The sequence below is a fragment of the Chiroxiphia lanceolata genome, chromosome 1 (assembly GCF_009829145.1).
Source record: "Chiroxiphia lanceolata isolate bChiLan1 chromosome 1, bChiLan1.pri, whole genome shotgun sequence".
Lineage (NCBI taxonomy): Eukaryota > Metazoa > Chordata > Aves > Passeriformes > Pipridae > Chiroxiphia > Chiroxiphia lanceolata.
In genome coordinates this window covers 28,551,832-28,578,826 of record NC_045637.1, presented here as the reverse complement: position 1 = coordinate 28,578,826, position 26,995 = coordinate 28,551,832, and the positions used below count along the sequence as shown (strand labels likewise).

The following is a 26,995-nucleotide window of genomic DNA, read 5'->3' as shown; positions in this document are numbered from 1 at the left end:
GGATGGCACTGTTTTTTCTACTTTTGTTCACCTAGGCTTGTTCCGGTTGTTCCTTGGAGACCTGTTATGTGGTTTAGCAGAGTTTTGAACATAGATTTTTTAGGTAACTTGCTGAACTTGGTCCTTAAAAAAGCTGCTTGGTACATTATGCTTGCCTCTCTGCCCAGAGCAAGACATGACAGGAGTCTCCCTTTGCAAGAGTTCAGTCCAGTACATGATAGACTTCTCGTGTCACAAACTGGACAGAAAGGTGTGAAAAGGAGCAGTAAGTAGAGCATTTTCTGAACTGGCTTATAAAGGGTACGTCAGCGAGCATGTCCTACTAGAATTCGAGGTAGATTTACAAATGCATCCCTTTGCCAGCCTACCATATGAGACAGAAATTGCCAGCATAGGCTGGATAATTTGAGTGACTGCATTTTTATTTTGAAGGAGAAAAGTAGTGTGTGTTGGAGGAGAAGAGTTGAGGGTGTTAAATTAGAAGTCAGAATTACCAGAAGTTAGTAAGAGTTTCTTTTTTCTCCCCTTTCTCCCATACAAAGTCCAAGGTTGACATCATTAATCCCCTGTCCTCTTCATGGTATTCAGACCATTTTCTGCATTAGGTTGATTACTGCTAGGAATCCCTTTATCTCATGAGTTAATCATGGAGTGTGAAGATGGTGATTCCTTCAGGATAGAAACATAACCAAACTTGAGATGCAGTCCTTCCTCAGCTGTCCAACTTATTTCCAACTCATAGAATTACATTTAGTTCTCCATTTGATAGACTTCAAAGCTTAGGCCAGATTCTTAAGTGAAACCTTTTGTTTCAGGACTGATGTTCATTCTTCTTGACCCACAAAGACATGGATGAAGCCTCTGCTGTAATTAAATGAGGGTTTTTTTGGGACCCTAGTCTTTGAATAGGTGGTTTGTCTACATGGGCGTATAAAGGCATGGGACTTGGAGATTTTGAAAGGTGTGGGGACAGATGTATTTTCAGTGCATCTCCATTATCTCCATTATTCCTCAGTCAAGATGAATTCAACTACCTTTTCGACATTTGAGTCCTGAGAAAGAGTATTCCTTTTTGTCTTTGCTCCTAGCACTGCCAGCTAATTTCTACCATCTCAGCAAAGGGAGAAGAGATATGCTTCAATTTTGTGTATGTAATGTTAATTCTATCCCAATGTCTCAAAAGTAGGGAGTAAAAGTTCACAAAAAATAAAGATGGTAATCCATAGATAGCTCTAGTAAGATTTTTTACAAAAGTTCACCCTGAAGCTAGAAGAGAAATTTTTGTCAAATGATTTTTATTTATATCTGATCCTGAACAATTTCATAGTCCTTCTATGTTTAAAATGTTTGTCTCTGAGCAGCATTATTTACTATGAAATCTAGGTGATTTTTTCTCACGTGTGTCTGTATTCCCTGGTAACAGATGTACAGGAAGATTCCTTATTCTTTCAGGATTCTGAGAAATATATATGACTGGGGAAATAAGACCTGAAAAATTTAAGTGACTTGCCTTATAAAAATCTTTGATCTGAAAACTTAATTTACATGTCCCAAGACTGAGATGTCTTATGCAGAAACCCATCCTCTTTCTCCACAATAAAGCAGACTTCCACATGTACTTCAGCTTCCAAATACGCTAGTCAGCAAACAGCTTGCATGAATTAATACTCCAAATGTGTACAAAAGTGTTAACTACTTTGCTTTACTACAGTTGACTCAGATAATAAGTGCTTCAAAACTCAAAAATTCTTCTCCAGTTTGCCTTTTTAGTAAATGGTACTATATATCTACACCTTCACTAGTGCTTTTTAGGACAATGTCTGGTTTTGAGAGACTTTTATCACAGGTGAGCTACTCTCCAAAAGTAAGATTTATACTCTCATTATTGGGATAGAAATGTACTTCTACTCAGCAGTCCAGTTTACAAAAGAATGCTATTTTTCCATTGTTTAAAACAGGGGAAAAAACCAAAAATTGCTGCTAAGACCATCTCAAATATGTGACCCTGCACAACAATATTTGAATTTCTTACTCCCATTAGTTTAAAGTAATTAGACTGCCTGTGCACCTTTGTTGATAATCTGTAACACAGAGGAATGAGGTTATTATTTACCAGCACTGTAGAATTTTGGTTGAAGACACCAATTTCCCTGAATTTCTGAAAGGTAAGGCTATTGCTGGGTTTTTTTAGTCCACAACCTCTGTCTCTCTCTCTCTCTTTCCCTCCCTCTCTCTCTCTCCCTCTCTCTCTCTCTTTCTCTCTTTCCCTCTCTCTCTCTCCTCTTCACATTTGTGGATACGTGGTTAAGATGAACTAAATTCAAAATAAGTCAGCAACTGGCTTATAAAGCAAATTCTATTTGGTGGCAGTGCTGACTTGTCCCTGATATCCCAGACAAATCAACCATGCATTTTATAGTATCTATCTTATAAAGAGGATTTGCTGAAACAGGAAAATATAAAACCTCTATCCTCATGGTGAAATAACATAATAAGTGATTTTTTTGCCTGGTCTTTAAGAGTCAAAAATTTTTGTTAGTTAAGTGTCATTGTAACACTAGTCCAGCATTTCTGTGAATTTTCCTGACTTCCACACTTTATTGTAATTGAATTGCAGTTTATTATAGCTATTTTAAGGATCAATACTCCTTCACAGGGGCAGGATGAATAAGAATCAATCTGAACACTTCAGCTCCTTCATCAGGAATTGCTTCAAATAGCAACCCTTTCTCTGCAGTAATCTGTGTGATTCTGTTAGCAGCATCGGTCACTGACAACAAGACATCTGAACTGTGTTTCTTTTTCTGCTCACTGGGTTCTTTCACTGTTACAGAGACCAATAATCTTTCTTATAAGGTTAGAAAAGATCCATAATAGTTTTTATACCATTATATTTTAAACTCTAGATTTCATTAAAACACTCTTCAGCTCCTTCACTTTCAGCCTCCTTGTTGCTTATGAATTATTCAGGGTAGATTTCACTTGAGGTAAATAGTTTGATTTGAAGGTTTTTGTATCTGGATTTAGATGCAACGAGAAGAGTTAAATGCTCAGAATTTTAAGTGAGGAGAATTGCAGAGGCTCAGCTATTAAGATGGAAGACATTTGTCGTTAGTGCTCTGGGGCTGCCATCGAGATCTCAGCACGGTGCTATTTGTCATTCCAAAGTAGGTAGGCATTATGATGCCTGGAGTATAAATCAGCCTTTACATGGTGTCGAGTCCTGAAGCACTTTGAACACTCTAATCCACTTCTGAGTTAACAGAACATTTTTGGTTTTACAAGCTTGAAAGTTTCCTTTTTCAGTTAACCCTGTCATCATGTTATTAATCATCATTTTTTTTTTCCTAGAATTTTATATATCTCCCCGAATACAATTCTTAATGTTTTTCTTCAAAGTTGTAGTGATGTCACTGAGCTGAGCTTTAGCTTCAATCATCTAGAAGAGATGAAATTTTAGCAAAATTAATTTTAGTAATTCTGCTCATGTAAATAGAAATACTGGCACGTCCTAGTAGCAGGCTGAACAGGCCAGCATTATCTGGATCCCGCACCAAAGGATGATGTCTATTCTTAGTTTCCTTCACTCATTTTCCTTCACTGCATGGTATCATGTTAGTGTTACCTCATTGGAACAAAAGAGTAGCTGTTTCCATGTGTCTGTTTTCACCATAGATCTACATTCAAGTAGTCAATCTCAGCACAGCAAAGCAAACTCTTTTAAATGCTGATTATCTTCTTTTGTCTGGGCATCTAGTGTACATACAAAGGATCAGCTCAGAAACTATGCATACTGTAGGTTGTCAGTTCATTGAATTTCAGTTTCTGTTCTTCCACTGGCTGGGTAAACATTTCAACCACCAGTGACCATTTTGTTTATTGCATATTGCTATATATAGTATTATAGAGATTTATTCAGACAGTACGATTGTGCAGTCAGTTGAATTTACAGTGCTTTTACAGGTGGAGTTGTTAGCATTAATGAAGTCTACTAAAATCACATTCTTTTCCTGCCAGGCATCACAGTCTGCATGCTCTGGCTGATGCTTCCCTTGCTAATATGCAGCAATGGAATCAGTGTTATGAAGCAACCAGTTACTACCTGTGAACTGACAGTAACCCCAGTTCAGCTGGATATGCTGGTAACAACCTGTTTCTGTGCTCCAAACCCCTGATGGTGCAGTGATGTTGGGAAATCTCTGCCATGCCAGAGAGCTTGAGTGGAAGGAGAAGAGCTAGATTCATTCAGACCAAGGTGTTACCACTCACTTTGAAGAAATGCAGGTCATACTTTCAATTCTTTAGTCTGTGGAACAGAGAATCCTGAAAAGGTAGGACATCATTGAGGACAGTGTTGCCAGATTTATTTATTTGTCTATTCTTAACTTTCATACAATAGAACATAAATGATTGTAGCCCAAATTTAAGTCACTGTGATCTCTGCTAAAGAGCTTCTTTTCCTATAAAGCTATCCTAAGTTGTTATTTTCATTAAAGTACTCATGCTCACTAAGGAAGTATAATAATTTAGGGGCAGAGTGATTGCTTGTTCTAGCAGTACCACAATGAAATTATAAGACCTCTCATTAATCTGTACTTTGATGAGGTCCTGGAATGGTAGGATTAATGACATTCCACTGTAAATTATTCAAATCCCTGCCTGTGCACAGACTAGCTCTTTGGAAAAACACACAAGTGATACTGAATCTTTTACTTAGAGAAAAACTACAATGGTCTAGAGACATAAATTTGCTCATTTATATTGTGGGTCATGTGAATCTACCTAACAGTAGGTAGATTTTCTTTTTTTTTATCATTTTTTCTGCATGTAATTTTAGTTCTAAAACTACTTTACTCATACAAAAGCTGCTTTTCCTATTCCCCCATCATTTTAATTTTATCTTTTTGGCCCCATAGAGTACACTGAGACCTATGTACCTAGACTAGCTTGATGACACTAATTTAATTTGGCCCACAAGGCTTTCCTGGCTGCTTATGTTTCCCTTGTGTCACATCAGCCTCATCAAATCCTATTTTTCCTCTTGGCTCCTTTCTGTCAACCTGCATTCTTCTGAGCATTGTCTTTTCAACCATATCTCATCCCATGCAGTGCTTTCAATTCTTGTTACCATTACATCCCCTGTGAGGGCTATAAACCCTGCTCCTGGTGCAGCAAAACTATGTGGATTTCATGGCCAGGACAACCTTTCTCTATGGAAAAGAAAAATGAGCATGCCACTCTCACATTTTAAGATCTCTTCCAGAAATTCACGGACTTGAATGTCAAAGGGACTACTAGTATTTCTGGTATGGTCCTATAAACAGCTCACAGAATTACTTCCTCAGTTATCCCTCTATACAGCTGAGTAAGCTGTGATTAAAAGCCATCTTAGATCAATCTACAGGAAACAATACATCTAGCAATGGAGAGTTTTTCACATCCTTTAACTGTCATTGATTAAATGTTTATCAAGTGTTCAGCTGGGAGTCCCACTCCTACTCATCACTTTCATAGATGTTTCTTAGACAAAAGAAAAATTGTCCATTTTAGTTTCACACAGCACTCTTCTATGTACTACAGTGTACCCTACTGATGTCACTTGGAAATGTTTGTCAGGTCAAGAGCAAGTCCTTATACATGGCAAGTTAAATTTAATATCTTTCCATTTTTCCATCTTGTAAGTGTAAAAGCTGAACGCAGTACAGACTGTGTTATACATAGAGTCACTCTGCCTGAAAATTTCTTTTTTCTGTATTGAGGAATTGCACTAACCATTGTTGCCGTAGCTTTCCGTTGACAGTGTTCAGTAGAGGAAAGCTCAACTAAAACCAATTGGAAAAATCATCAGAAAGCAAAATTCCATCAATGGACTGTGCAGTCATGCAACATCAGTTAAAAGACCCTCCTGGTTAAGGAGTGGTTTTTTTCCTCAGCGCAGTACCATTCCCAAGTTCTACTGATAAATTCTACTGATAGAGGTCATCCTTTAATTTGGTTGTGTATGGTCCTAAGGCTGCTGTGCTGTTCTGGATGTGAGTGAGCATCACTGTACAAGAAAGGATGGCTCCCCAGAGACTATCTCACCTATCATCACTGGGCTTCTCTGCACCATACTTTAGTACACACTATGGAGTAATCTTGTGCTGAGTTGCATTTTAGTATAGGGCATATGTCCTGTCTACACTGCCTTTCAGCAGTTTGCAAAGCACTGGTATCCCTTTTTCCAGTCCATAGCATAGTGATACTAATGAAGAGGTTCACAGACTTTATCTCTACTGCTCTCCTTCCTGCAACTTTTAGACAGTTATCAGTTAAAAGAACTTACTTTTTATTCTTGGTGGTCCATTGTTACTGGAAATAGAGATCAAAAATTTTAATTTTGTTGTCACATAACAATCTTTAGAGTTAACTATTTATGTATCTAGAAATTGAGAGTAGACTTGCTACACCAATGCCTTTGGAGTCCTCAGTGTTCTACAGTCCACTAGAATATTGCTGCTTGCTAAGCTCATACTTCTCATATTACATAAGCCTGTTTTAACAACACAAAAAAGCCCCAGATTTCAGGGACTTTGTTTAAAATCTTTTATGGCACTTTGAAACTGCTGTAAAATTGTAATGGTTTTCATTTTGATTTGCTGGCAAGAAACAAGTTGACTGCCCTTTCTTTGAAAAACTTAAAGGCTGAATAGAAAATTATTTTGCTGACACACTAGATGCTTTTTGCAACTGAACTGATTTTGTTCAGTAATAAAAGTTGATTGGTATAATGAAAAAATGTTTTATGTAAGCATCATACTACTGCACTACTGCAGCCCTCCAGCTTTCAATGAGACACTCAGGCCACACTCATTTGAATCAACAGGCTTATCCACACAGTACAAGCTCAGAAGAGAAAACATCACCCTCAAATTATTTCTCTTTTTTTATATGCTCAGATTAAGGAACAGCATGTTAACATGATCTCTGAAATGTATGCATGTGTATATATTTATGTAAAGAAATGCATATATTCACATATAAACAAATACATATTATTTATATCCTTTAATTTATGTTCAGCAGAGTAGTTTCTATTTGTCTGGGAACCTGTGGCTGCTATTTCATTGTTAACGGATAGTTAGTGGCTGGTAGTTTCTGAGCAAGCTTGCTGAGAAACAGGTTGCCATTGCGTAAACTGCTGCTGGTTTTTTACTGAAACTCAAGAAATCACTGATGTTTTATGTTGCCAGCTCCGTACCATCTAATATAAACTTAAGCTAGAGATAGATGCCTTGATAACTGTCTGTTCACTAATGGTTTCTACTCAAGCAGTTTAATATCATTACTCATTCATTTATTTAGACACTTCTCTTTTTTTTTCTACAGCCTTCTTTGTCTTCTGTTACTGAAGCATTTAAATCGAAGAACTCGTACTCCCATATGCTGTAATTGAGTTTAAGTGTTAATTTTCCCAATTTCCTGAAGTATATGGTTAACAGGATTTCATCTTAGCAATAACAATATTTTTTTTCACTGGAACAATGTAAAATGTTCATTGTGTTTCTGTTTCAAGTAATGGAAGCTACCCTTCTTGCTTAAGTACTAACACTCCTCTCATTTTCTTGATGAAACTTTTCAACCTGATGAAATTCCTCTGAAATCCCCACATTGCTACAGAAGATTCCAATTACCTGATGCTGTTGAACAGAGGTGTCTGGCACTTGTCTCAGTTCCTTTTTCGCTTGAAATTTATGTTAGATTATTAGATTCCTCTTTTTGTTTTCTTAGTTTATTATTAAAAATAATTTCTGCAGAGTTTGGCAGCTTAGAACACCAAAATCAAAGGAGTTTGAGCTAATCAAGTCCAGTTCCTTACTGCTGTTGTAAGAAACAGCTTGTCTAACTCTATCTATAGCTACTCAACGAAGCTGCTAAAATCAGTATGCCTGTTGTTCAAGGAGCTATGATTTATTCAGAATTCCAGACTCAGCTTCCCTTACCCATGTGTACTGTCTTTTGGTGTCGTTCGTGTTTGCAGCTAGTTTCTGCTTCACAGAAGGGAAAAATGTCTGCATGAGATTGACAGCTTCTTAAGTCCAATAAATTTGTCACAAAACCCATAGATTTTAGTCAGAGGGCCCTACCTTTCATAAACTTAATTAATCTTTCAACCTGCTGTGAGGGGCCAGATGTGCCACTGTTGATATTTCACCCTTTCTAGGGGACAGAGCAGTTCCAACAGTTTCTGTAGGTGCACAGCATATTTGTTTCTTTTTCATGCTGGCCACACACAGAAGAAGGCTCATTTCAATAGGTCTGGCAGAAGTCCATTCTGTCCCTCACTGTGGGAGCAATTAACTCTATTATATAGATAACCAAGCCCATAGAAATGAGGTATGGGTACCATTACGTGCCCCTGCAACATTTGTTTAATTGCTAAAACACTTGTTTATGCACAACTTTGTTGGAAGAAAATGTATTAAACTATAAAACAATGATCTGTCAGGTGTAAAGCCTGCAACCTTGGGGGGATCATTATACAGATCAGATCAGAAGAATTTAAGAAACTTTGTCATATATCAAATATCTGATACCTAAGCTTCATCTTGCAGTTAGCTATCAGGCAGTTTTACGGACTGTCAACATGAAGAGAGTATTTACATATTTTTTATCAGCCAGTAATCAGTATTTTATAATTTGTGTTTTCTGTCTTCTTGTATTACACTATATCATGTTGCTCATAAAAAAACTCAGCATTGTCATGTTAACTAAGTTAGCTCAAAGCATCTGATTTACTTCCTTATAGTTGTTTGGTAGAACAATGAAATTAATGATTTGTGTTCAGGCCAGTGGCAGCTTTGATACTTTTTAGCTGGTAGATATATCAACAGAAAATTTTATGGTAGATGTGAGTATGCATATATGTGTAATGCAATGGAAGTTTAACAGATCAATATTGTACAAAAAAGGAACACCATATGTTATTCATTATCAAGCTAAAACTAGCTACAGAAGAATAAGTACCATACCTGGGTAAGGATGAAAAATGTTCCATATTTTGTAGCTTTCTCCTGTATATTTCTTTCTGGCTAGCCCTGATTTCCTGCAGGCTTGGATATAGGCAGGGAAATTACCACTGAAGGCAAGTGCTCAGGTTTATATGGAAATTCAAATCTTGTTGCATGTTGTGACACTTCCATTTCACAATTACTTCTGAAGACCAGTCGAAGAAATGTGCAAGGTCCTTTCAAGGTAGTGGCCATTCTTTATCATTCTGCAGAATGAATTTTATCACGGTTTATGAAGTTTTAGCGGGGTGTTGAAACCTCTCTACCCTAGATAAGAGCCGTCTCTAGTTGAAGCCTTATAAAATTAAAAGTTATTCATTCCTGGAAAAGTGTGCCAAACTTACATCTTAAATTTTGTGTGCAATAACCTACATAAGTATTCATGGTGAGATACACTTCCTTGCCTTACATTTATTATGTTAAACATACAATTTTAATTGGTGAAGGGCAAACAATAAATTTACTTCTTTATGATTTTTACTGAACCTGAGTCGAGTGTAAGCTGCTGTATTCAAGCAATCTGTCCCCCATTATGTGGCAATTGCATCTACTTTACAATAAGCTGTTGTTTAAGAGTGACAGTTCTTTCTTAGTAGTCTGTCATCTTTACTGTTTGTTATCTTTGCCATCATGTATTTAGATGCCAAAATTAAAAAAAAGGGGCGGAAAAGCATAGTTTCTGTCCCTATGGGCTTGCTAGAGTAATTAAGACTCTGTAAGTTCAAGCTTCTGGAAATTAAAACATGACCTTAAGTCCAAACAAATTGTTTAAATTATTATTTTTTATCTAAGACTATTTTCTTACATGATTTTTTAAATACTGATTGTTCTTGGGAAAGTTGAAGCAAAAATTACTTCTCCTGGGAATCTAAACCTTCCCAATGGTATTAATTTCTTAATATCAATGGTATTAATTTCTTTCAGTCCTCTTAAGACATTAGATCTGAATTCTGTCAGTGCCTGAGGTTAAGTATAAAATATCATTTTCAAGTTATCTAAAGACAGCTATTGATGTTAATTATCTTTGGAATGGAAGAAAGTGGTATGGTCACTTACTGAGGAGGGTAAAATATGAGAGAAATGTTTTAAATCATGGTATGTTGTGCTTTAGAATATGTTGTTGTAAAATCTAATCTGGAGACTCTAAACTGCTTGTTGAAACTCCAGTATACTTTTGAAACATCCAAATAGTTTTCCATGGTGGTCTATCACTCAAGTATTGATCCTGGCTGCCTATGACACTTTGAAATCTAATGAACTGACAGTCCAAGGCCTTATAGCTGCAGGCTATTTCTTCCAATATCTCATAATTGTCCTGCTTGTTTTTAAAACTACCTATATCTATTTCTCATTTTAGGACAGATGACCTTGGACTATCAAACTGTAAGCTGTTAGAATGGATAGTCCTTTGACTTGCACAGTGGCTTTCTCAGAACTTTCAGCGTTGATGATAAGCCACTTTGTTCAGTGTGGCTAACTTGCTTTCACTGTATGTTTCAACTGTGCAGATTAAAGCTTTAAAAATTAATTACAGACTTTCTTCAATCCAAAATGTAAAAAATTACATACACAACCCTGGTTCTGAATTTTTAATCATCTTTTTTCTCCTCCATTCACAGCACCTTTTTTTCAGAGAAGATAAAACTCTCCAGAAATACCAGCAGTCAGTATTGGTATAAACTGTCAATTTGGGGCTGATAAATTATCCCAGATATTCCTTTCAGCTGTGTCTCTCAGAGCAACTCATTCAAACACCTTTTGGAGGTAAAATGGTAACTGGGGAATGGTATCACATGTACCTGAAGCTTTTCTGATTCTAAAAGCTTCTTGCTATGCTTTTATAACAACCACACAGGCATTGAGCTGTCTATGTTAGCAGAAATCTATTTCTGCTACCTGGGAGCCACTTGGACTTTATGACATCTGAGAGTTCTCTGACAAGGAGATTGGAGATATTCTGTCTACTATAAAAGCTTCTGACTGAAGTGCTGCAGTTACAAGGCAAACCTGTAGACCTGCAGGCGTGGTTAAGTAGCAGTAAAACGAGTACTTCTGAGTGAGATCATACCTCATCTGTATTTCAGTGTCTTCCTTATACAGAAACAGATCTTTTTGGATCTGTGTGAACAATTTTTTCCTCTGTCACAGTAGAAGCTTCCAGGAACAAGTTACTATGTGCACAAAACTGCTTCCCCCAGACTGCTCATCATTGTAGTGAAGGAAGTAAATTTTTAGGCTGATCTAGAGAAGTTGGGATGTAGCTTTTAAGTGGTACAGTCTCATAAAATGAGAAAATACATACGATTAATAGATTTCTTTTTATAATAGTGGTATTTTGAGTTATTCTATGAAAATGACCCATTATACTTTCATATTTGTTCTGAGGTAATTGATCAAGTATGACATGAGTGCTGCTCCATAAATTCTACATGATTTGGTGGCCACAAAGGACAGATGAAATTAAATATCATTCTTAGACATTTGTACAACGCATTGCTGGTTAATGACATTTTAACCAATGAGATATTATGGCCATTTTTTTGGATGACCCCTCACAGACTGTCCTACCATGATCAATCAAGCCATAGCCTGAACATGTAACCATTAGGAAAATAGAACTTAATTACTCACCTATTAGACACAGATTTTTAGGCAGAGTGAGCTGTTAGGAGGCCACAGGCAATAAAAATTTTTCATACTCTTGTTTGGATGTCAATAGCACAAATGTCATAGAGTGAGTGTCTGCAAGACTGTACAGACCAGTGAGTGATGAGAGTATTTTTCCCAGGGAGGGGATCCTCAACATCGCTGCCTGCCAGAATCGGTGTCCGGCAGTGACAAAGCCGTCCTTCAGAGCAGGCATAGGGAAGCTAGCACAGGGTATAGCCCTTTTTCTATACTGCCAAAAATGCAATGCTTGCTTAAATATCATTGTGAAGGGCATCATCGATGCTTTGATATGTTTACCTTTCAAACTGAGTCAGGAAGTAAACTGTGCCTGATATTTTGTTGTGTATTGACTGGTAGCCTCTATTGATTCCCCTATCTGTACTTATGACAATTCACGTTTGCACATTTTTAGATCATGGGATTCCATTCAACTAGAAATGATTGCTTTTTCTGATGTGCAGGGACTTTTTCCTGCAGAATTTAGTACCTTAACAACCAAACTATCTTCTATTATGTGAATGGGTATTTCAAGAATAGATACTTTAGAAAGCTTGTATCTCTATAATCAGTTCTCAAACTATTTGCTTAGAATTATAATGCAGTGCAAAACCAATAACCATGATGATCATCATAAAACACAATATAGGCTGAAGAACAAACAGCTATGGCTGCTGTTCTGCTTGTTACCTTGAGAGTCTTGAGCATATATAGCTTACAAAGAGGTTGATGCAATTGTTTCTTTCTCCAAATGAATAGAAGCTGGTGAACATTTGACTTCGAGATTTACTTTTCAAGTATGCTAAGAAAGCTATTCTAAATACCTGTAGTCACTGGTGCATTTTTATTTCTTTAGACTAATTTAAAAAATCCCCACATCTTCCATGAAAAATGCAGAGAAACACAAATGTCCTTATTGATCTCTCTTAGGTCTTTCACTTGACCATGAGTCATTGATGAGGAAAATGCAACCTTCAAAATGTTAAAGTCTATTAAACTAGACCAGCCTAATAAGGTTGTGTGTAAATTACAGAAGTCTGAAACCTGCAACCACTGAAAACTTAAAATTACTGGCAGAGCCACATTTTCCTGTGGCAAATTTTCAAATAAAAGCTCTACTCTTTTTTATTGTTATAGCCTGCACTAACAGAAGGAGGAAAGATATAGTTTTTCTTAACTTAAAAAAAGTTTGTGTATCATCACAGACACATAATGAAAAAGAAAATTAGCAAACTATTCAGACAGAATAAAAAAAAAATCAATTATCCCATTCCAAATAAATGATCAATTTCCTGACACTTCAATGCTTTTTATTTAAAAATAAGCATCTTACTATTCATCAAGCATAATTGAAAAAATCTATTACTGCAAAATGTTTCTAAGAAATTGTTGTTTTTTGGTAATTCATGGTTCCAAGTCCTTTTGCAGAAAACAACAACAACAACAAAACTGAAAGAAAAAACCCCTACAGTCAGATGTCTGACTGTACTGAGAGAGAGGATAAATTTCAGCATAAATCTCTCTTGCATACCTTCTGTGTAATGTCTGGACCATAGATGCAAGGAATTAATTATTTTTCCCAGGCATTTTGCACTTTTACCCTCTGCATTTAAACTAAATAAAAAAGTATTGTGGAATTAAAGTCCTATCCTAAAATCTTTTTATACAGTTGTGTCATCTTATCCATGCAATAAGATTAATCATATAAATATATACACTGTATATTTATTCATCTATAGGAATACAAAACTCTTGTCTGCTCTCAGCCTTGCTATACAGTACAGAGTAGAAAGAAATCAATGTAATAAAATGGTATTAACAAATTACCTAATTTTCACAGAATGAATATAACTAAAGCCTTAGGTATTTTTGTTTATTTCCCATTTCTATGACGAGCCAGTTCTAGAGCAGGAAGAGGGAAATTAATATAAAATCCAGTTCTTATGTTTTTATCTTCATTTTATTGATCCTAAAGAAGCTCAGTATATTTGAAGGATGAATTCTATTAAGCAGAAATAATCAAAGGATTTAGAAAGGTATTGGAAAAATATCACTTTTTTTACTGATAATTCGTAGTCAGCATGGAGGTTACTGAAACAATCATAACAAATATGAAGACTACTTGCACAAGAAGAGGAACAAAAACAAGGTCCTTGGACTTAAATTGTTATGGAGTCATGGTATGTATTAGAGAAATATTTCACTTTCTCTAAGACAGAATAAGAAAAGTTGCTACTAATTTTTGGGTGTTTTTTCTCTTCGTGGGAGAGAAGAGAGATGAGGAAGAAAATATATAGGGAAAAGATATAAAGAAGAAAGAAAACATATAGGGAAGGAAAAACCCCTTCTTTTTCACTTTTTAATGATTTGACATTAGGCTCTTGGACAAGATGTCCTCCAGAGGTGCCTTCCACACTTGACCGTTCTGTGACTTTCTGTTTACAGGGGAGAGGGAGAAAATGAGATCCATAATTTTCATTTTAGACAGTAATTTCTTTTAAACTGAATTTTTCCTTTGCAATATATTTGTCTGATCAATAAATCTTCCATATTAAAGACATGGCACACACTTGGGGGTACTGAAAGTATGTCCAACTAGAGTAATTTCTGAAATAATTCAATGGAAGTATGAGTGTCCTACTATAATGACGTACTTTAATCTGTTTCAGAAACCTCTGCTATTAGCTGGTCTTGGCTACTGCAATAGCCAAACCAGTGGTATAAATCAATAAAACAATTTTATTAGGACCTTGCAATATAGAAGCAAGGTGGAACCTGATGTACTTCAGATTAGGTTACTTTTTGCATATATTAATGTCTTCCCTATCTCTTGACTATGATAAATTGTAGCACAGATATGCTTATTTAAAGGTTTTAAAAATGACAATGAAATAAACCAAGTATATTGGGAGGGGTTAGAACTCATAAACGTGTATTGTGCCTATATTACCACCTTTTGTCGTGTATGACAAAGGGGCGAGAACATATGGGATGAATTGAGATATTATTGTGGGAACAAGAAGTACATATATGTAGATTTTATTTTTCCTCTGAATCAGAGAACAAGCTGGCTAGTGAGGGGACTTTATGCACATGTGTTTATATTATTTAATAAACAATATTATATGGATAGGAAGCTAGCAGTTGTCCTTTTTTCCCTTCTATCCATAAATCTGCCACATCACTGAATCTGACAAAGTGTAACTCTCTAGCTTTCAGTTTGCGCATAACACTGTTGCCAAACTTCATAAAGATATTTTATGGCCTGTTGAAGTGCTAAGATGCTAGACTTCATGAAAAATGAAGTCTCTAAAAGGATTGGAGCTATATCACTTGAGGAGTTTAAAAATATCACTGAGAGTCACAGCTATTAGTGACAGCACTGTGGAGAAATCTCACCCTGCTTATGACATAATTCTATTATAAAATATCCAAGCACATGGTGCCACTAATGATGAGCAACTTTCACCCAGGAAGGTTTCTAGGTCCAATTTAGAGTCTTTTAAGATTACTTTGTGTGGCAAAAGGAATAGTGTCACAGGCTTTCTCGCTACTTTGGTCTGTGAGAAATGCGGGGTACAAGGTATGGCACAAATTCACCAAAGTGGGAGCTGCTATAGTCCTATGCTTTTTACTGATCTCACTCAGCCATTTCTGGGTTTTGCTTTACAGACAGTGGGTTTGGTTCACGAAGCAATGAGCTGTTTCAGAAAGATATGATCAAGAGGTCAAATCACTAAAAGAGGAGAGCTTGATTTAGCTTCTGAAATTTCCTGGTACGCCATCACAAGAGTATCAGGACTTTCACAAGTGAAGGGATAAGAAAGCCCATCTGGGGAGACAGTACTGTGATAGTCCCAATATACTGTACCTTAAACACTGTAAAATCTCATTAGTAATATCTTTGTTGCTATTTCATGGTCTCATAACCTCATGTTCCATCAGTCCAAGTCATCAGCACTTATTTCTGCCCCTCCATTCCCCAGATACATGTTACCACTATATAACCACTACCAGAACTTCAACTTTGTAGGAAGTTCATCTAGAGTTCACCTCTTCAGGAATATACACACAACAAAACAAAAATTTATGTGTTCATTTATTTTTATTTTCACTCAAAGCATTTTTTGGTTCAAGTCCAGTGTGAACAAGAGTCTAATTCTTCCAATATTTTCCTGTAGGGAGATTTCTACTCTAGCATGTGGGTTCAGCCAATCCCAAATTTATCACCCAGCTAAAACATGTTTTTCTACCCTTAACTCCATTTTCTCATGTAACTGTTTGCAGACAACTTTGCTCTAGATTCTTCAGTAATCTATTAAATAGCAATGTTGTTGAGATGACCAAAGCTCCGTTATGACACATTGCTGCTTTACCTGGCATTCAGAATGTGAGTTAATAGCTACCTTGAGTCTTTTCACACATTCCTGGGGGTAGATCATCTGCCAATTTTAAATATTTAATTGTTTATTCTCTATCAAACTTCTTAGGAAACTGAATTTTCTCTGGTACAGATATTTTTATATTAAAATGAATAACTTTTTTTCATTAATTTGATCTTGTTTTAAGAAGTCCTTTGTTGAAGTGGTTGATTGTGGTGGGCTGACTTTGACTGGTTGTAAGGTACCCATCAACAGGCTCTATCAGTCTCCCTACATCAAAAGGACAGGGGGAGAAAATATGACGAAAAGCTTGTCTGTTGGGATAAGGACAAGGAGATAATCATTACAGGGAAAACAGGCTTGGTATGGGGAAGACTAAATTAATGTATCGCAAATTAATAACATAGTAGAATAATGAGAAATATGAACAAATAAAAGCATCATACTTCCACCCTCTCCCTTCTTCTCATCCGTCTCAGGGCCATCTGGAACTATGTCTGTCCAACATGGGAACAGCTTCTGATGCCTTCTCACAGAAGGGACCCTTGCAGCCCCCTCCCACTAACAAAAACTTACCACTTAAACACAATACACTGACCATTACAGAAGCCCTCCAATTTGGTTTGTGGTCATAGGTCATTTAAATTTAATGCTAAATGCTTTTTATTTTTGCCAGGGTACTAGAACTATGAAAAATTTTGTAATAGAGTTCCATTCCCATCCCAATTAGGTGAGTGGCACAGCCAAACTTAAATAGTTGCCTATTCTCCCAGCATCCTTCATCTTAGGTCTGTTTATCAACCTTAAAAAAAAAAGTATGTGTTTATGTTCTGGAGAGCCAAGGCGAAAGTGTTTGCATTACTTCTGAAAGACAAATCCAAAATTCCTTTCCTTTGACACTGTCTCAAAACTGATTGCTGCTAGGTTCAGCTGAAGATGAGCAAAAATTCTGCGTAAGGCATTGGTTGTGGCAGAGGGTGGCAGAAGTTCATCTAACATGTGAGCTCTTCGTACTCTTAACTGCTAGAAGCTGAACTTATACACTTTCAATGTCCATTTAGGTTGTCATGGCTATTATATCAGCCTTGAAAATGTCAGATGATAGGACGGTAAAGCCTTCAGGAGCAGCAGAACTTGAGGGACAGTAGAGTTCAAAGAAAACTTAAGTCTGAAAGTCTATCAGGGTTGTTAGTGACAGCTTCCACAGACATATGATGGCTGATGCAACATATTCACTATGTGGTTTAATATTTAAGCAAGAAAAATCCTCCTTGAAACGAGGATCATAGTCTCCTTCATAGTTCGATCATAGTCTCCTTCATAATCCAATCACAGTCTCCTCCATAGTCCAATCATAGTCTAATGTAAAGGATAGCTTTGTGTAAAGAATTCTGCTGTACTTGGAGCTCAAGGCAGTAGCTGCAAAGACCATATACCCATGCAATTGTGAGTACTTCACAATGACATTGAAACTTTCACTCAAGTGTGCTGGTTGAAGGTTCTTCATCACTGCTATGTATCTACCAGCCAGAGGATCAAAAGAAAAAGTCACATTGTGTAATGGGCTTCTCAGACATTTTTGTTTACCTTCTGGGCGTGTGGGTTCTTTTATTTTCTCTCTTCTGTCATCATCCTGTTCTTATTTTCAGCTGTCACATCAACATTAGGGTCTACAGAGTAAGTCATATGAGGAGTGGTTGAGGGAGCTGGAGTTTAGCCTGGAGAAAAGAAGGTGCAAGAGAGACATTATCACTCTAGTCTCTACATCTACCTGAAAAGAGATTGTAGGTAGGCTCTTCTTCCAGACAACAAGCAACAGGACAAGAAGAAATGGCCTCACATTGCACCAGGGGAGGTTTAGATTGGTATTAGGAAAAAATTCTTCATTTGCCCAGGCTGCCCAGGGAAGTGGTAGGGTCACCATCCATGGAAGTGTTCAAAAAATGACTGGACATGGCGCTTAGTGCTGTGGTTTAGTTTAAATGGTGGTATTCGGTCAAAGGTTGAACTCAATTACCTTGGAGGTGTTTTCCAACTGTAATGATTCTATGATTTGAAAATTTTGATTCTTTGGAGCAGACATGTTAGCTTGGCTCATCACCAGAGGTGGAGTTATGAGGCAGACTTTGTAGATGATAGATCAAAGAACAAACTGTGAGGTTATTGAGTTCATATTTGTGTTTTCTGTCTTCATAATTTCCAAAGTCTCCTTATATCTTCTTTTGTTTCTGGATGCCTAGATTTTGCACTACAAATATCAATGTATGACAGAATCTGTCCGTATTTGGGTTTTCCCTTACCTGAAAAGAAATAAAATTTTTCTTCAACTTCAAACTTTTGAACATGCTTGTATGAACCTTTTGACTTATATTTTTCTTCAGTGGGAAGAATTTCCTTGGGTTCCTCTTACAGCTTCTCCTCCTAGGCTTTAAAACCTCTTTCCTTCCTATGTATTAGGGCTTCCTCTCATGATATTGGATATTTTTGTGAGAGGTTTTCCCCCATTTCCCCCCTTTTATTTATTATTTTCACAGGATGATTATATTGAAATTGGAGGCAATTATTCTGCTGTTTACTATTAACTCATTCCATAAAGAGATTTCAGATGTTCCAAATTGGATTAAAAAAAAAAAGAAAGATATACAAGATGTCATCTGTCCAGGCATTTGATGACTTTGCAGGATTAGGAATATACTTATCTAATAAGTGGGTTTTTTCCTATGAAAATCTTTGATACAGCAGTTCAAAACCTGCCCGGAAGTAGCTTAAATTATCCAATGTTGAAAAGGTGATAACCACACTTTATATGCCATTGATATAATCAACATCACAAAAACCCACTTCCACGACTCTGCTTCTCGTGCTTATGCCATTGCACTTCACAGCTGTACAGGTCTTCATTTACACTAGCATTGTCATGACATTTGAGAAAACCACCTGCTTTAAATTTTCCTTCTGATTTCTTAAATTTGCTAAATGCTAGTAAATACAAGCAAGGTTTCTCATAACATAGGACTGAAATAGAGAACAAAATCAAGATACATTAACACTGACAGTAATTGGGTATTTAATAATTTGTTATAATGATGAGGCATGCTACAATAGTCAGTATAATGCTCATTATCCAATGTAGAGAGTGATTTGTATTCATTAATATAATCACAGGTTCATATTCCAATATGTCCATGAGACGAGAAAGTTAATGTACAAAGGAAATAATAAAAAATATATTTAGAAGTGGTTAGGTGGGAAATAAAAGCTACTTGAAGAAAGGTAGTGTGATTTTTAAAACTAACTTGAACTGTTTGAGACTAAGCTGCTGCATTTCATGTGCTAAATCAAAGGGACTTTTCATTTAGTAGAAGTGGAGACAATTATTAATGATGACCATTATTCCAGTTTCAGCTGGGATAGAGTTAATTTTTTTCTTAATAGCTGGTACAATTCTGTATTTTGAATTTAGGATGAGAATAATATTGATAATACGGTGATGTATTAACTGTTGCGAGCATTTCTTACTGTAAATCAAGGACTTTTCAGTTTCCTGTGCTCTGCAGGTGAGCAGATGCATGAGAAGCCATATGGAAGCACAGCCAGGACAGCTGAGCTAAACTGGCCAAAAGGATATTCCATACCATAGAACATAATGTTCAGTATATACACTGGGGATAGTTGTCCAGGAAGGGCCAATTGCTGCTTGGGATGGGCTGGGCATCGGTCATCTCTCTCTCTCTTATTTTTTTTTATTATTGTTATTTTTATAATTATCATCATCATCATTAGTATTATTAGTATATTCTACTTTGTTTCAATTATTAAACTATTCTTATCTCAACCCATAAGCCCTCTTTTATTTTCCCTAATTCTCCTCTCCATACGACTTGCAGTGGGCGGACAATTAACGAGCAGCTATGTGATACTTAGTTTCCAGTCAGGGTTAAACCACAACAATTATCTGCAGCATTAGTAATCACTATCGATTATTAAATTCTTATGATGAAATTAAGAAACCAGTTGTCATAGATGGAGAGGTGGAGTAGCCTTTAAAATAAATAAATAAGAAACAAAATACTGGAACCAGCTTTTCTCTTATCCTCACCCTCCTGAACGCTGCTGCCTCTCCCCCTTAAGTTGGAGAGCAAGGGAAAGGCTTCAATGACCTTGAATGAATGATACATTTCCACATCTTTTCTTTGGAAATGAGAGCAGACCTTACAAAGTTCACATGTGCATATTAAGCCTATAACCATCTGCTGCAATTATGAACAGTGTGGTGGTTATGTTTAGCACTTGGAGAGGAGGACTGAAGGTCAGCTGTGCTTCAGCTGTAGTCTAGCATCTTAGGTTGACTTGAACAAGTGAAAAATAACAGCAATAAATGAGCAGCTGAGATTTAAAGTGGGTTAGTGTCTGGAGTTTTTAAGATCAGGAATAACACCAGAGGATGGTAATGCTCATATCTCAGGTACAACAGGAACTGGAACATTCTTAATATCCTTGGGATACTGGACTAGCTTCTTGATAGTTTGTTGTTTGGTTTTTTTTTCCTTTTTAAACTGTGATGCTTAAAAAAGAGTAGACTTACACCTTAGCATTCATTTGTTCTGTTTTAAGCAGAACTCCTGATGCATTGTGGGAGCAACCAGCTTTCCAGAATATGAGTGCCTGTTATGTAAATTCTGGGTGTTTATTACTCATATTTTAGAATTCCTTGAAATCATGTGCCTAGGTAATCCTGTTGGTTTCAAATGTTTGTTTTCTTTGTTTAATTGCTCATTTCCTAGATGCTAATAAATTTTTGTGAAGTTTCAACTGAGAAATGCCACTGCATGTTTTTTCTAGAAGCCGTAATAATGACAATGAAGTATATTCTTTCTGAGAATGTTTCTTTCAGTTGTTTCAATTAAAAGAATAGTGAGAATTAGAAAGTAATCTCCCTATAGAAATTTTGAGATTGGCCAGGGTTTGCTTTGTTCAATGTGAATGTTTAGTGCATCCACTCAGTTTTTGTTAATTAGGAGAAAGTAAATTTATCTCCATCATGTCCTGATAAACATTTCTTTTAAAGTACTCTGTGCTCTTGTGAGCAGATGATCAAAGTCTCTGCATGCAGCTCAGGGACTATGGGGGAATTGTAAAAAGTATTGTAAGTCCAAACAAGTGAAAGAATGATTCAGTACAGTGTTTAAACTCATCCTGTTGCATGCCCAGTAAAAGGAAAAAATGCGTGAGCCAGGGGCAATGTATAGCAAGTCATTATCGTGAACAGTTTTAGAGTATCCAAAAAACAATAGGGAATCTAATACCACTGCAATAGTTTCTCAGACTTAAAGATAGTGTTCATTGACATGACATCAAGGAGTACAGAAACACGGAGGACTTACATATGGAACTCTGTAAATGTGACTCAATCTGTGTTTTATCCGGGACTTAGAGAACTTTGGATACTTTGAAATTAACGGGTTTCTAAGACTGCACTTCTGGAAACTTGATTCAATTCAACTCAATCAAATGGGTTACTAAACTATTTCATGTGCCTTCAAATCCATACATATAAAAATACCTTAAATTTCTGATTAGGTAGAAAACATACTTTTAATTTTTAATTACAAAATGAGAAAACACATCCAGAAATCCTATTCTATGATGTTTATTTAGTACTGAAACATACCTGCAGCTGTTTTATATCTTCATAAATGATTTTGTATGTTTATAAGAAGTTTGCTATTTCTAAAATAAAAACCTAAACACAGCCCATCAAAACTTTTAAGCACTTGACACTTCTACACATGTTTCAGAAGTTCTTTTCAAACCATGATTTAAAGAAACCACAGACATTTATCTGTGTTATTTTATGTTTATGAATTTGTTTCATTATCAGTGGGTTCTATTCTGGTTTTTACGGGTTTTAGATCATCTTATTTCTGATGTGAAGAGTAAATGAGATAATCAGGCCCTAATTTATAAGGATATAACTTGGAAAAAATATTGCTTAGTTTACTAATACTGAGAGTTTAGGGTACAAACTGTCTTAAGCCACAGCAAAAACTTCCTAATAATTAGTTTCAGCTGTTAAGACTTCAGTGTTTGCTTCTTTACTGAATATTCATTTCTGACTCAGCCAAGGTATTTGTGCTGATCTCAAGCTTTCAGACCATTACTTCATTGGTTTTATTTCTTTCAGTATAAAGATTTATGGCCTAATGCCAAAATAATGCTCTGTGAATCCTCACTAGTATGCCTTACTCAGCTGATCCCTCCCACTCCCTAATTAGTACTTAAAAAATCCATCTGTGTTATGATCAAAAAAATATTACATTAAGAAATAAAGGTTAACGTATACAAGTAACAAATAATACTCTGATATTCCATGCTTAATATTAAGCAGTAGCGTATGTTATCTGGAGTTGAGAAGAGGAGGAAAAGGAGGGGGTCCGTCTACCTACCTACTTACAGGCATTAGGAATTGTGGTTGATACTAATCTCTTAGTAATTGTAACAATTTTTCTGCAATCCTCACTGGTACATGGCTGGCTCATGTGAGTAGCTGACAGTATATATCGTGAATAGTTACACAACTTTTCTGGAAGAGCAAGGTACTATATTGATTACAAATGAGCTATTACACTCTAAATTAATTACTAGCTGTGTAAACCAATATGTGTGTGTGGATTGAGACTGGGAGATTGAATTTTTACAGTTCTGAGAATTTGGTATACTGATGGGGTAAGGGAGCTGTCTTTATACAAAGGAAAGCAAAAGGGAGTCAGCCGAAATAATGCAATGAACTATTTGTACATTCTTGGTCTATTATTTAATGGTAAATTTAACTCACTGAATTGTTTCTGAAAGATTACAGCTATTTCAACTCCTTGAGCAGCCTGAGAGTAATGATTATTGTTAGAACAGTTAAAAAGGTAACAGACTTGAAACTTATCCTGTAATATTTACGCTTCCCTGCTTACTTTGTGATTTTGTTATTATTAAATGAGTGACATCTTACCCTTATTGAAATGTCTATTTTACACTACTCAAAGTGTGGCACAGAGAAGAAATCCATGTGTGCCTTTTAGCTGTGAGTTCAGTCATGTCTGCCATGTGTGATTTCAGGGTTGTCCTCCTTGTAAACAGGTTGACTTCTCCAAAGCTTGTGTTAATTTCTGCTCTGTTATGCTGACCTAAATGCTTTTCTATTGCATGGTTTCAATAATAATGATGATAATAACAATGATGATGAAGAGAGTTCTTCCCAAGGCCTTCAAAACTGGGCTTTGTAGTTGGCATATGGTGGTTTTTAACCAATCTATGTTCTAATTAACCGAATCAGTGCTTGAAAACACGGGTGTACTTTTTCTTCAGCTATAAGCTCCCCCTTACACTTCAGACTGTTGAAGTGCTTTATGCAGCATCCACTACCATTCTACTGCTGTTGTCTTAGAGGCAAACTTGAAAGAAACATAAAGGCCACAGGAAACATGCATCAGAAATACAACTTGGTAGGTTTTTCCTTTCAAAATAACAGATAAACCTTCCCGGTAGTTAGAAATAACCACAGATTGTAAATTGAATACTATCTAGTGTCATAGGTCTTTCTGTTTTAGCAGATGGTTGGAAATTTTAGATGAGAGGTGAATCTTCTGCATGTTTTGTGTATAGTTATGAATACAACAGGTCAAAGAGTAAAAAAAAATCTCTATAGATCATCCCAAAGAGGAGTTAGACCTTGAATGTTCTCCACTTTCACAAATGATGTGTGTGCAGTATTTAATACAGGACTAGAAAAATTAATTAATGTGAGGCAAAACTGCAGTTTTGCCCAACTTCAAAACTCAAAATATAGCCATTTTCTAAAAGCAAAGCTTTAAACTGCTGCTTTTTCCAAAGTTTCAATTGCAGGTATTTCCTTTCAGCCATGAGACCTAAAAAATCAGTAAGATTTTTAGTTAAAAAAATCTGTGATTTCCAATGATTCATGAAGGGAGGAAAATTTCAATAACTCAGACGTCATAATTTTCCAATAACTTGTGTGTATCTAAGATTCTGTGATTTGAATATTTTTCGGTGGTATAATTGATATAAAACCGTGTCCAGCTCTGGGCCCCTCAGTTCAGGAAGGATATTGGGGTGCTGGAGAAAGTCCAGAGAAGAGCAACGAGGCTGGTAAAGGGACTGGAGCACAAGTCCTGTGAGGAGAGGCTGAGGGAGCTGAGAGCCTGGAGAAGAGGAAGCTCAGGGGAGACCTCATCACTACGACTACCTGAAAGGAGGTTGTAGCCAGGTGGGCCCCGATCTCTTTTCCCAGGCATCCAGCAGTAGGACAAGAGGGTATGGTCTTAAGCTGTGCCAGGGGAGGTTTAGACTGGATATTGGGAAGAAATTTTTTATGAAGAGAGTAATTTATCATTGGAATGTGCTGCCCAGGGAGGTGGTGGATTCACCATCCCTGGAGGTTTTTATGAGACTGGATGTGGCGCTTAGTGCCATGGTCTAATAATCACAGCAGTGTTGGATCAAGGGTTGGACTTGATGATTTCAGAGGTCCTTTCCAACCCAGTTTATTCTATGATTCTATGATTTTTTTTTTTTTATACATATTTTTTTATTCTAGGACTGCCAGAGGCAATGATCTGGGCCCTGTAATGTAGCATCTTTTTCAGGCTATTGAATCCAGTACTTGAACTTTCTGCAAAATTAAACTCATGTTCTAATAATAGCAACTCTTTAGCTATTCTTTTCTAAATCTACTTTAAGAGCTATTGTTATGAGCTTTGAAGTGTCCACTGGAGACAGGATTCTGAGGTTATGGTCAAGGACAAGTAGACAATCCATCATTTTCAAAACTTCTGGTAGGTCAAGTTGTATACAAATGGTTTTTTCCTTTGGGGAAGACATCTGAACATTTTTCCTCCTGTCAGAAATGAGCTAGCAATATAGCTTTCCAAGAGAGAAGTGATCTGGTGTTTTTAGGATAATCTGAATCCATTAATAAAAACATAATTACCCCCTGTTCGTCTTTGACTTGGATTACTTAGTTAAGAAAATATTTGGATTTTTCTTCCTTTTGTATTATTTTCTTTTTCTGTAGCAGTCAGTGCTACAGACAGCTATTATAACACTTGTCTCCAGAAGCTTTCACACCGTGATGTTTGCCTATGCTAGACGTGTTATATTAGATACAAGACTCCTATCTCTGCCAACAAGCCTTACTGTCTCGGAGACTGCTTCGTTGATTTATGACGAACTGGCTTCTCTGAAAATAGCTTGCTTATGCAAGCTTTGATCCCCTCTGGAATGCTCTCAATATAAAAATAAGGCAGAGGTACGGTAAGAAGCTGTATAATGGTAATATGGATGTTGCAAATTTCTGTTAAGTTTGTGTTAAACCTAACCAGGGGAGCCATAGGTCCCGTGCAGGCAAGTGGCCACTAAAATATGTAGCTACAACAGTATGCTGAACTGCTGATGTACATGTCAGTAGCTCAAAGCTATGCAATGCTCTTTCCGTGAATATTGTGCTGGTTTTGTCTAAAGCTCTTATCAAAACTCTTCTAGCACAGGAACCTTGATAGTTCTGGTCCTGTTTGTAAGTGAAAACTTCCAGTAAAAACAGAGAACAGGTCTACCTTAATGGGCATGTGCTTTTTTACCTGCTAAGACTTTAATTCCATCTTCTATGTAATACACTACTAAAAAAAGAGCCCCAAACAACAAACCAAACCTTAATTCTGTCTGGGTTTCATCATATCAGTTTCCTTATAGTATTTACTTGACCATGGGAATCTGAAGTTTGATTGAATAAGAATACAATAATTATTTGTATTTAGAAGCCTTACTAACTTTGTTTCTGTGTCTTTGCTCTGTATTTAGTAGAAATATATATGGAGTGAATATTTACTTTCTAAAACCTGAAGAAAGAGTGCTGTGAAATCAGACTATAATCAGACTTTAATCTAGGAGATTAAAGAATTTGTATCTATTTTTTATTTTATTCATCCATTTTGAGATGAAGCACAAAAGTGTTTTCTTTGAAGTATTTTGAAGCTGGAAATGGTGCTGAAAGAAAATATTTCAAAGGAGTATGCTGAGCTTTCCTGCAATTTCTGATACAACTGCATATTGTCATTAGAAAATGGATACATTACAACTTTTGAAGGATATTAATTTCGCAAAATGAATGTGAGGTCTAATGTTGAACTTGAGAAAGTAGATGTCAATCTTTGAAGCAATGCTGCCATCATGATGTTTTAAATAATAACAATAGTTCAGTTTGGAGCTGGATTTAGGCATGTTCTAAAGCAAAAGCAATGTCTGTAATAAGATGACAGTAGCTGAACTCATCATGCAAGATTTTCTGTTTCTTTTCTGCAAATTAAAATATAAATAGCAGATAAATTGATGTATTTTTTATGCAGCATTTGAAATCAAAGGAAATATGAGTTTATGTGGAATATGTGTGAATATTCATTTCTGAATACAATAGATTTCAATCTATTAAGATTTTTAAAGCAGCCTAGAAAAGGATACAGTTACAGTGCTGGAAGGGATGTAAAGTTAGAAAGTTCAGAGTTTTTGCATAACAAGCATAGTATTCTGATGCTGAGAACATGAAAAGTATTGAGAATAAGAATGGCTTGATAGTATGGGGGTAATTTCTAGACCTATTAGTGAGAATAGCCTCTTTAAATTTTTTTAGAAACAAATCATTATGGAAAAAAGAATGACATATTAAGCTGTTTATACTTTTGCGAAGTAAAAGCAGTATGAAGAACAATGGTTAACTATAGATTCAAAAGCTGGTATGTTTCATAGCTGAAAAGCTCACCCATAATGTGTCCTTACTAGCTCAAAAGTATACTCACTGCAGAGTAGCAAAAGTAGGTACTATTTACCTGCAAT

The 26,995-nt window shown here is 36.2% G+C and overlaps 1 protein-coding gene and 1 long non-coding RNA gene across 3 annotated transcripts in view; one reads left to right on the top strand and one right to left on the bottom strand.

The window, feature by feature from the left end:
• Positions 1 to 26,995, top strand: part of RALYL (RALY RNA binding protein like) — a 374,061-nt gene that overhangs the window by 115,910 nt on the left and 231,156 nt on the right. The window lies entirely within an intron of this gene.
• On the bottom strand, positions 3,613 to 10,914 carry LOC116787843. Its single transcript, XR_004357472.1, has 3 exons — positions 10,850 to 10,914; positions 9,012 to 9,092; positions 3,613 to 3,753 (listed from the first exon to the last, which is right to left on the bottom strand). It is a non-coding gene; the product is annotated as an uncharacterized LOC116787843 (long non-coding RNA).